The 12,272-nt window shown below is 44.4% G+C and overlaps 1 long non-coding RNA gene across 1 annotated transcript; it reads left to right on the forward strand.

The window, feature by feature from the left end:
- Window positions 1–307: 307 nt before the first annotated feature.
- Window positions 308–12,016, forward strand: LOC306702845. Its single transcript, XR_013767272.1, has 3 exons — window positions 308–594; window positions 11,079–11,276; window positions 11,889–12,016. It is a non-coding gene; the product is annotated as an uncharacterized lncRNA (long non-coding RNA).
- Window positions 12,017–12,272: the final 256 nt, after the last annotated feature.

Below are 12,272 nucleotides of genomic sequence, written 5' to 3' on the forward strand. Positions count from 1 at the left end.
AGGCATCTGGAAAGATTTAGCTCATATAAATGCTTTATGTCGGTCAAATGTTTTTCTAATGCTTATTTTCGTGATTTCATATTGCATGCTAGCTTGCAATATTCCTGTTTCATTGCTGAGTGTTGCACATTTTTTTTAATCTTCTCCCAGAATAGGAGACTCTCCCCTTGCCAAGCTGTGGGCATGTGCTTAAATGACCTGTGGACTCAGGTGTGATTACAGAATGAATACGGACAGAAAGAAGAGGAGACGTGGACAGGGACGCGTCGAAGCGCTCGAGCCACGTTTTTTTGGAAAAAGACAGAAAGAAAGAAACGGAGGGGTTGGATGGGAACGGAAAGCAAGGAAGGCGGCACTCATCACTCAGTTATATAAGCCGGCGAAATGAGTCAGTGCAGAAATCAGAGCAATCGGAGCCGCGGCGCAGACAGACTTGGCCCGAGGAACTGGAACACCGGGAGGAATAACACACAAATGATAAGGCCACGGCCTCCCGGCTGCTGAGTCATGTCGGGTCTTAATACTGCTTTAATAAACATGGAGATCAAAGGAAGATCTCGGTTTAACAGTTGCTGCATTCATTTCTGTTTCCTGGTAAGTCTTCCAACAGACCAGTTACGTCACAGGCGGGTTGTGGCAGAGAAGCTGTCAATAACACATTTGTAAACCTTCTGACATCCCCACTGCCTTGTCAGTTTGCCAGCAAAGCCATTACAGGTCTATCTTACCTTAAGCAGGTATGTGCAGTAAAACAAACTGTAAAAAATGTGTTTTAACTGATTGGCTCTAGATTATGTCAACAAGATTTTGCAACATCATGCAAGCAAGTGTTCCTGTATTTGTGTGTGTGTGTGTGTGTGTGTGTGTGTGTGTGTGTGTGTGTGTGTGTTGCGACGCCACAGAGGAGCCAGGCCGTGATGGTCCCACTCAGTTTGTTTGCACAGCCACCCGGCAGGTCCACAGATTCAATCAGAGAGGATGTGGTTTCACTTCTAATTTCGCATACACAGTTTCGGCTACGCTATGGGTGCCTGTAGGGCCGGGGATGAATGGATGCACAGATGAATGAGTAGCGGGAGATATGAGAGTGTGTATGACTGTGTGTGTGGGTGTGTGTGTGTGTGTGTGTGTGTTCCTTTGTCTGCCTTCATTCATGTCTGCATGTGAGGCATGCAGCAAAAAAAAGGAATTCTGTTTGTGCAAAAACATGTAGAAGGTGTGCATGTTCTCATTTATGCATTTCTGTATATGAGCTACAAGTGTTTACACAGTATTACAGTGTGTATTTTCTGTGTGTGTGTGTGTGAGTGAGTGTAGAATTCCTGACCCACTGCTCTTACAGCGCAGCAGTAATGAGCTTATTAGTGCGGGGATGTATTTAAAGCGGGTCACGGCAGTCCGAGTTATTAACAGCAGACTGTACGCACATGGACATGTGATATATGTGGCAGTGGCAGTAATTGTAACAGCAGTAATAATAGTTCAGGCCGTGTTTGTGCTAGTTGTTAATGCTGTGGTTGCGCAGTTGTGTTAATAAGGGGGGTGTGTGCGTCGCATAATTGTGATAATTGTAACCATTTGGCCATGGATACACACTCTTGTCCCAAGCGCTTGAATATCCACGCTTCACACACACATTTGCAAGGAGTTCCACGTGTGTCAGACCACGGTGGAATTTATTGATATGGACATTGGCTTTATTGGCATGGCCATAATCACATGCTGTATTGCCAATTTGAAATGATAAGGACATATGTAAGCTGTAACTTCACCTTTAAACTCTTGAAATTCTTCTGCAGACTCTTTAGTGATATGTCTATCTGTGCTTTTATTGTGAAAGGTATGAACGGAAAGAGTGGATCTGGTCTGCGCTGCCTTTGTCAATGTTGAAAGGAGTAACAAAGTGTGCTGTCTTGGTTCAGACCAAAGAATCTCCATGTTGTAGTACACATAGACTGTACATAAGAAGTGGACGTAGTCATTGTGACACCCATTGGTTTGTGGACTGCAGTTCGGAATTTTGGCCATTGACCATCTTGCTAAATTGCAACCAGTGAACAGAAGCGATCTTATTTGGACTAAGGAGGACGCCGTATATGGCTCTGGTAGTGGTGGCGACCTGTCAATCATCACCTAGCCACGCCCTAAAGCATACTGAATTCTCACAGGCAAAGAAGGTCACACCACAGGTCCAGCTCTCTCCATTTCCATATGTGCTTCAGGCTTTCCAGCAACGACACAACAACTTCAGGTTCAAGGTTATTTTCATTCCCACAGAGTCGGGCAGGAGGAATGGGGCTCCGACACTTACAGCACAGAGCAGTTCAATGCAGAACGGAATGCAACGGTGCTGTACACTTACGTTCACATCCTTGGACTTTCACAGGCTTCTCTTTTATTTATTGCAAAGCAGTCTTTTTAGTTATCCTTATACTTTCCAAATGTTCTTGTGTCCTTCACACTGGCAGCCAAGCCTTCCAGTTCCTTCTTAAGTTACAGTCGCTGTTCGCTGACATCTGCATGGAAAAACTAGACCCTTGAAAACATCTTTTCAAGCATCTAAAGAACTTCCTTTCATAGTAAATGACCTATATCAGTGTATGCATATCTTAGCTATATCTTGAACCGCTTGCTTTTGCCTTCATTCATCATGAAAACTCTTGGGTTTCAGCCAAGCAACTATCCAGATAAAGACCCCTGGGGGGGAAATCTAGAGCAGAGGACATTTTGGTTCTTCAGTGACACGTAATGGAGGCCATTGAGTGGTCCCCGGACAGGAAACCGGGGGCCGTTGGGGGTCGTTGACAGGCGTCACTGACCCCTTTCTCCACTCATCTGTGGAGAAACCCCCCCCCCCCCCCCCCCCAGCTGACAACACAACATCTCCTCACATTCAGGCCCCGGCCAGAGATTTGGTGCTAATAGCTGAGGAATGATGATTGTCCCCGCGGTCGAGTTTCACAGAGGAGACGTTGGCGGACAAAGGACAGGGAGGGGAGAGTAAGCTCAGTGTCAAACACTATGAGCACGCAAGCTCAAAGAGGTGGACTCTACAGGTTCTTTGTTCGGGGGAATGCCCATTTGTCTACCCTTAGTTTGTGCCTGCGAACATGTATAATCATAAGCTACAATATGTGTAATACAATACATATAATACATATATCAATCCCTGGCTGAAATGGGTTGAACAACCCGGGAAATGTCTTGTAACCACAGTCAAGCTCAGTTAAACTTGTATCTTGTAAGATATGAATTCGGACGACACAACCGTCGATCCCCGCAAGACCCACATACACAAATACCCCTCCAGGATAATGACATGTGCAGCGAATCAAGAGATCGAGTGACGCTCTGTCACACAGATCCCTCTCTTCAAACCTACCGCAGAGAGAGAGAGGGAGAGAGAGAGAGAGAGAGAGAGAGAGAGAGAGAAGCCTCTGCTGGATGGAAGAAAGTTAAACTCTGTCCCAGAACCAACCAAGTAGATCTTGTGCGAGACAAGTAAGATTCGAATGGGATTAGCATCGATCACAACAAAATAAAGGAGCGACTGGGAAGTCGCAGACAAAACTCTGCTTTACTTTTCGGACCACAGTTGTGAAGTCTGAAGATCTGGATGTAGTTCAGCTGAGCCCATATCTCTCTGTCTCAGTTTAAAAAGCATCCTGATCTCTTCCTCCAGCCACAGATCTCTGCCAAGTCTCCCTTGGCTCCCATTCAGCAGGCGTGCACAGAACCTCCCCTCCTCATCCCACCCCACCATCCATCCAACCATCCATCCATCCAACCATCCATCCCTCCCTCCTCCTACCTCGTCTTCTTTTTCTTCTTTCCCCGTCTGTTCGTTGTGCAAACCTTGTAACTGCATCCACTGGGATTTTCATGTTTTTACAAGAAATTAAGTTTGACATGGCCCTTAAAGTTACAGCGATCTGCGCGACCCCAGGTCCCCTGAAAGCTATTCAAACCCCACAAGAGCAAATTAAAAATGCATCGTCATTAATCTGAAGTGACAGCTGTTTTTTTTCCCCTCCAAGTTCAAGGAAGGTTTTTTTATTTTATTTTTTTAAGTTACAGGCTTTCTATCCCATCCGTCCATCTCCCTGGCAAAGCGCTATTACCACTAATCCTGCTGTCTGACTCAGGCCCCGAACCTTCTTCACATGGACGGCCATGAGGGAGAAACCCCATCTGGGCGCAGGCGAAACCAAAAACCACACTACTTTATGAAGGACGTGTGAAACCCTGCAAATATCTGGGTTTGGAGTCATGAGAGGGAATCTGATGTATAGCAAGGAAACATGAATGCTTTGTTTTGTTCTGTGGCCCCCTAATTTCCCTCAGATACACGTATCAGTGAATCACTGTTTGCGTTGCTGGTACATTAAAGGAGCTGATAGTTGCATCAAACCGCATTTATATTGGCACAGGTCAAAAGCAAATGTTCCAGCACTACATACACACACACACAGAATTCTTTGTTTGAAGATACTACAGTGTGCCTGGGGTTTAAGATTTAACTTGTTTAATCAACAAAGCTCCCCTTTTTTTCTTTTCAGTCGCATAAAACTGTCCACGTATCCTCATCCAAGATTTGAATGTGCAAGCACAGGAGTTTTAGCGTGCCTGTGTTCCTGAAGTACAGTCAACATTTGAATGCCAAAACACTTCAGTACAAGTCGAAATGAGATCTGATGTCTTGCTTTGACTCGTTTTTGACATTAGTGATGAGAATAACAGCTCAGAAGACTCAGAAGATTAATTTCAGCAAATCTTTAGTCTGGTGCGTAGTCCTCCCAGCTGTACAGCGAATGCAGTCGCAACAGACGGAAAGTGAGCAAAAGTTAGGCCAGAACTTTTTTTTTTCTTTTTCTGGAAGTAACCAGTGAACAATCGGAACAATTTGTTATTAACCTTTCAACAACAAAAAGATGTAGTACCACACTAAAGAGGCAAGTAAAAACCATTAGGTTGCAGGACAACAGATTAAAGGTCATGGGTCACCGGGCTTTTGTCCCCGAGGATGAATCTGTGATAATTTACTATGGAGAGGCTGAGGAGACTCTTCTTGCTTTGCTAAAGTAAAGACACAGAGTATTAACCAGCTTTAGACCACCCATTGAACAGGAACACACACACACATACAAATAACGCCAGATTTAAATGCCAGTGGTGAGAGATAACTGGGGAGTCTGAGCGTGACACTCACTGTATCAACAGGCCTGGAGGGGTCACTGAGAGAGAGGGCTTGTCCTTTGTCGCAACAGAAGACATTCAGCCAGACAATGATGTGAATCTGAAAGGCATTCTGGGAAAACATAGCTGACTAATGAAAAGCTAAACCCCCAACAGACACTGTAAATAATAATTAAAGGACGAAATAGAATGAAGCCTGGATCAGGTCAATCTCGGAACAACAATTTAGCATCTGGGGGCAACGGCTAACGTGTCTGGGCAAACGGATATCTGGACTACAGCTAGGTCAAGACTTAATCTTCTGTGTGCCGGTCATCGTTTACGTTCCGATTAGCAACTTGAGACTTCGAGAATGGAGTTGAGAGACAATATCTACGACCTGAAGACTTGTTTCAAGTAGCAAGTTTACATGCTGACTCTAAGCTAACGATGGCTGAATCGATAACCGATGGTTTCTGAGATTGCAGTTTCTTTCCGACACGGTTGCTCTTCACACAAACGTCTGCTCAACGGTGATTGGTCAGTATTACTGGGACTAAGAACGAACTACAAACAGGAACCAGAACGCTGCCGCAACCAAATTCTCTTCCTGTTGCCTACAGATACTGCATTCACATGCAGATATCTATTTATAGAGGTTAAGATCAGGCAGACGGTGACTGCTACTGTGACTTTACTTTACTACTCTACTCTTGCGACATTGTAGGCCTGTAGGCTTGTATCCAGTGCACCATTTGCAATAAGTTGATGGCTATACTCATATTGGTATTAAATTTGATACGGTTTTGAACTAAGTGGACCCTATCTGATTTTTTTATAAAAAAAACAATTGCCCTCATAGATTTACTGCACATCGGCAAATTCATACATCAACCGCAGCCTAATGTGCAAAGCAATGTTCAAAGTGCTTTCCTGTAATACTGAAATGGAGAACGGTACTCAAGGACTTTATTTTCCTCTTCACACTTCATCCAACATACCATTTATTGTGGCATTTCTGGAGTGCCGTTATTAGGCGCTATTACGAGGTGAATTGCAAGTCTATCTCCCAGCACACATGCTAACTTCAATGACACTGTGAATGTACATAGACTCCCACACACGCGCAGCAGCTGGTGCGTAGGCCTCCCATCTGTACATCTCAGACACTGATAGATCCCAATTACTTTAATATGAAAATCACAACCACATGAAATTTCTCCCATGGTTCAAACATACAGCGGCTGGCGGCTTCGCTGTATGGCAGCATGTCGCTCAGGTTCTGTTTCTTTTTCCCCCCCCCTCCCCTCCCTCATCTGTAGATCAGGCACTTCAAGGCTTGCCAACCATAACACGGTTGGCACACAGTTTGCCCTCCCATCACTGCGGTGCACGCAAACGCTGTTTCACGTCGTTTCTTCTCTCTTTCCTCATCATCTGTTTATTTTGGTTTTCCTTTTTCTTTTCCGAATGGAAATTTTGAGGTTGACTGGTGTTGCCTGTTCCGGGCGAACAGTTCCAAGCACAAAGGGTAGGATGAGGGATGGACGGAGGGCTGAAGAGAGACAGCGAGAAGTCGCGGGGGAAATTTAGATATTTATCCGGCAATGAGGGAGCTTCAAAACAGTTCCCATGTGTTCTTTATTTCAGCTGGGGTTTGATGGCAAATGGAGTGAGGCGAGAGCTGGCGAGACCCTCTACCCGACACACAAGCACTGTACGCACACACACGCATACACACAGAAATGCGCACATACTCTGCCCACTATCCCCACCCGCCAACCACATCCACTGACTACAAACCGATACAGAGCAGAGGACTGTACTTTCCCAGACCCTGCTGCCAGCTTGGACTTATTACATTACCTAGATATGGTTTGTGACAATACAACAAGACATGAGGTTTAAAGGAATGCAGGGCCGTCTTGCAAAGCCAAGAAAATACACGTATTGTTGATTACAGTCATCCAGGGGAGGCAATTGAGAACACTTTCCCTTTATCCAGAAGCTTCACGTTGAATCAGTTTCAGGCCTGGGAGCTGCCAGTAGACTACCAAAGAGCAGGGCATCCTGCCTTGCTCAAGGGCAAACAATGCAACTCATGAGGGGGAAGAGAGCGTTACTCATTCAGTACTTCATCTCTCTGGCTGGTCAAAAGATTGAAAGGATCACCCATCTAGCCGAACTGTGTCACACTTAAAAAGATTGGGCACAACAATTCTGCTTGGGTCTCTCTCTTCTATCTGTAATAATGTGAATGTTGTTTACAACAGAAAGCATGTTCCAAATTTGCATTCATTTTCTCTTCTTATTAAGTTTGGCTAACCTGTTTGGTCATCTGCTCATGCTTCTTGCCGTGACTTCTTCTTAGTCAGGCTGCCGAACTCTAAGACCTCAGCAATGGTTAAAACTATCAAACCTGCAAAAATGACTGCCAAGCTGACCTATCATACGAGCAAACATTTGCCTACACTTCTAGCAGAAACAGGGGGGACTTATTCTTTTTCCTTTGAGCTTTTGTTTTGGTCTCCACCAACTCCTACCAAGCCACTAACTGTGGGTGTGTGAGGAGGTAAAGTACAGTGGGATTATCGGAGATTCTTCTTCTGCATCTGGGTCTTCTGCATCTGGAAACAGGTTGATGAGAGAGTTGAGACTGAACTACAACAAAAAACAATGGCCTACAGAGGATGAAACCCTCCATTAAAAGTCAGGGAAATCGCAGAGTCGGTGATGCTTTTCTGGTGCCATGCCATTGTTCCTATGGCCCAGTATTCCGAAACCCCAATAGTCCAAAAAATGTCCCACTGGACCAACAGCTAACATGGGTAATAATTATACAGAATGATAAATGTTCCTACTCTGGCTAAGGCATGACCCGCCCTACACCGCCTCTGATTGGCTGACCCTAACCTTAGAAAATCTCACTCCTTGTGCCTAAACCTAACCAACCCAACCTTCAAAGGCAACGATTACTAGCCAATCAATCGTCATTCTGCATAAAAAATAGCCATGTGTTTCTGTTTGTTGGAGAGTGTGTCTTTTTAGAGCAATGGGCCTTCTGAGCAATTTGAGGCATTTGTTTTTGCGAGAATGGTCTGTCGGACAAACGGGCTTTGCGGTCCATTGGGAAATTTTTCAGGCAATTGGGTTTTCTGAACAATGGACCGTCGCAACAATGGGCAGTCCCTGATTCTCTGTGGGTTCGTCAATACTGCAGACAACTTTCAAATTACAGGAAATAATTTTTGCCATTGTTAATGTAAAAATATTGATCGGTGCAGCTTCGAAATAACACTCTAGTTGTAATAAATCTGAATTATTTCTTTAACAAGACATTCATAACTTTTGTTTTTAAGCAATAATCTGAATGATCATTACAAATTACAACAAACATGTCTCAGTTGTTCTTTAATGCTCACTGCTTGACAAACTCCAATCCGTCAGAGCAAATGTTCTACTTCTTACTGCTAGGAGGGAAGGCGGTCATGGAAACAAGCATATTACAGATAAACACAGGAGGCGAAGCCCTCCTCTGTTTGTTCTGCTGTAAACATGAAAGCACTTTCATGCTGGTGGAATGCAGCGGCCTTGTGTTTCTGAGCACATGTGTGTGCTTTCATGTATGAATGTGTATAGAGCTCCATATCTGTTTATCCTCACCCTCGCATGTATCAGCACCGTTGCTCAACCTTGACGTGTCAGCGATATCACTGCATTATGTTTCGGTGAACAAACTGAGTTCGCTCGCTGCCATTTGTAGCACAAATGTTGTTGCAGCAACATGCCGGACATACGGCTATTCTAATCTTGGCGGCTGACGGGAGACGCAGCTCCAAATGTTCCACTGCAGCCAAGCTCTCAAACCCCACCAGATGAAGAAACAAGGTGGACGTGGTTAACATCAGCCAGCCAAAGTTTTGCTTGTCATTTGAAATAAATGGATGTTTATTGCGGTGAACACATATCTTGAATTTAAGGCATATGGTTGTAAAGAGAGTATGCATAGAAACAAAGGTCATAAATCTATATATGCAAGTCTGAGAAAGTGGTTAAAAGTGCATTTTTTAACGGTCAGTATACATCCATCAAAGGTACTGATGAGACCCTGTTTGAAATCGGTGAAAGACTCCATCTCGCACTGCTAATATCACTAAAGGTAAAGACTTGTATGTAGTAGTATATTTTATCTTAATGTTTAGCAACGGATGGACTGAAAGGACAAAAGAAACCACCACAGACTGATATATCTGCTACCAATCAACATGGCCTTATAGTCAAAAGACAACAAAATGCAAAAGGTGAGTTGCCTACTGTAGCTGTCTATCTTTGATTGATGACTTGAAAAATGTCTGATCTGAGCGTTGAAACTGTGTTTTGGAAGCAGCAGATCAACCGATGTAGTTGGTTGGCTAACATATTGTTTTCTGACTACATGTAGCCAAAACTTAGAGAGAAACTTAGAGCTGTGTAAGCAATCAACGTTCTTTTAACCATTAATATAATCTTTCCCAACATTAATCAACTGGTTTCATTTGACGAATCACATCCTAAAGGCACAATGGGTCGGATTTGTCGGTTGCGCTTAGTGAACACAACATTCAAACTCTGACCTGGCTCAACAAGCGATAGCGTGCTCGCCAGTGGGTGCTCGCCAACCCCAGGTTCATTTTTTGTAGCTTCTTCCTCTTGGATGCATGCTTACGATCTGGCACCTGGTAGCTACATTTTTTTTAGAGGCTGGCAACCCAGAAACATCCTGAACACAGCACAAAATAAGAAAATAGAGTCAGATACAGTCACCGCCACACTTTTCTAGTGGTTCTTAAGTGACAGGGATTCTTTTCGTATGAGTATTGTTTTTTTAGGAAAATCCGGCTCATCTTGCCTTTAACCATAGACGCATCAGATCAGACGGCGCACATATGGGTTGTTTTAAAAGACAACGACATGACGTGACATTCTGTCATTTTGGTTGGTGAGGTGGAGGACAGGGAGAGATTGATTGCTCAGATAGAGAATGCCTCTAATGCATTTGCTACGGAGGAAGAACTCTTTTGGCGTGTTTGCTCACCGAGCGACTTATATTCGAGTAAGCGGGGCACCATCTTGGCATCCAGTTTTTCCTAATACTTCCTCAGTGTGAACACAGAACATGCTGGGTGATGTCGTGTCCCCGCCACAGGACTTCAACCAGCAAAGATCCGTTGCGGATCAGAAAACTGCCCTTTCCATTGCAATGAACCAATATTCACCCAGGCGCTCTTTCATTTCTAACATGAGCGGTCGAACTGCTCTTAAAAAAATAATCACCTTAACTCTGCTGGAGAGCTGTAACAATGAGCGACCTGTGCCCCTCCAGTCTAGACGCACTGTAACAGGTTCCCTCGTGACAGCGATTATGCTCTTAATCTCACGGAAAATGTCAATGATCTGTGCTAAATAGGTTGACCTGGTTAACACATGCAAACATTCACACATGCACTGTGCAGATCGGCCATTCGGTTTCCTTTCAGAAACGGGAAGAGGCGTGGTGTAACAGACTGCTGGGATATACATTGATCAGAACGTTACGTCGCTCCCCAAGTTCACACACACACACACACACACACACACACACAACCATTTACATCCAGCTAGATCCTCAGATAATGGTAGACCAGATGTGGCTGTAATGCTGGACTTATATTGGACTTATACAGCAGCTTCTATAGGAACAACCCAGGGCGCCTTCAACACCTCATCATCAGCACTACAGCTGCTGAGGCGAAACGGTCAAATCCCCCGTTTCAAGATGAATTTGAGCTTCGCTGCATTAAGTGTATAGGCGGTCAGAGACCGGGTGCAGTGCAGCGGTTTGATAGCATCGCAGCCCAACATGTGGATGTTTTATCTCCCCAAAGGTTTGGCAGTTCTGCTGTCTGGTGATGATGTTTGTTCACATCGCTATGGAGACGTTGGACATAACAATTACTATCGTACCGGGAGTCATGGCGAGGGGATTTCCAACGCAGTGTGTGTTGGTGTGGAGAAGATGCGAGCAGAGATGGGAGAGATATCTATGTGATGATCGTGGTGGTTTGGACCGGATCATCATGCAGGTTGGTACGGCCAAGTCTCTTCATCCATGGTGGGTCTTACTTCCCTTAAGTCATGGCTTGCTTTATCTTGTGGAAAATATTCCCGTTCTCTGTTTCATGACCGACCAAATACTTTGTGTTTAGAAGAGCGAATGTGAAAGCTTTCATGGAAATAGATTAAAAAAAAGCACTCAATGGAAATTAAGATCAACCAACTGCTCAGACCTGGAAACTGCAATCCGTTACTCAGTCGCACAGGGATGACAAAAGTGACAGTCGAAGGTAATGGAGTTTTGTGTTGCCTTATCAAACAATAGAAAATCTGATTGAACTCTGGTGTCTGGAACCGAGGTGTGTGTTTGTGCATGCATATGTGTAGTTAACCCCAGCACCAACAGTAATGAGCCAGATAGGAAGCTAGCGGAAGTTCAGTCAAGAAGACTTTACTATACTAGACCCGTGGTTTATTTCTCATATATCAGCCATTCCCTCCATCACGCATGCTCGCTCATTATTTCCTTGCTGTCATTGTTTGGGGCTGTCAATCATGATATCAGCTGTTTAGATCACAATTACATCGTTAGCCTATCATCTTGCTTCTCTTTGTAAATATGATTGTCTCTCTACCTTCAGTACGTTCATGCTGCTGTTACGCAACCCTCCACCTCCTCATCTCTGCCCAGTCTTCACAGATCCATCATCTTCATCACCTCATCAGCCTCATCAGCCACCATCACCACCAGTGTCTGGACTCTACGGGGGGATTTATCTTGCTGTTGCTCAGGGCAGACGCCCCTCGATTACAAATCTTCCTGTAGAGTCCAAGCACCAAAGACTCTGAAGACTTTATCATCACATATCATTGGTTAAGAATAAAGAATTATCTTTTCTTCATCTGACTTGTCTCTCCTGAAATACTGTGAGTTTAATTATCTCCACCATGCGTTCGCCTGGGAAAAGGTTATGGGTTCGGTCGTGTGTGTGTGAGTGTGTGAGTGAGTGTACACACAAATAATC

The sequence above is a fragment of the Pholis gunnellus genome, assembly GCF_910591455.1.
Source record: "Pholis gunnellus genome assembly, chromosome: 11".
NCBI lineage: Eukaryota > Metazoa > Chordata > Actinopteri > Perciformes > Pholidae > Pholis > Pholis gunnellus.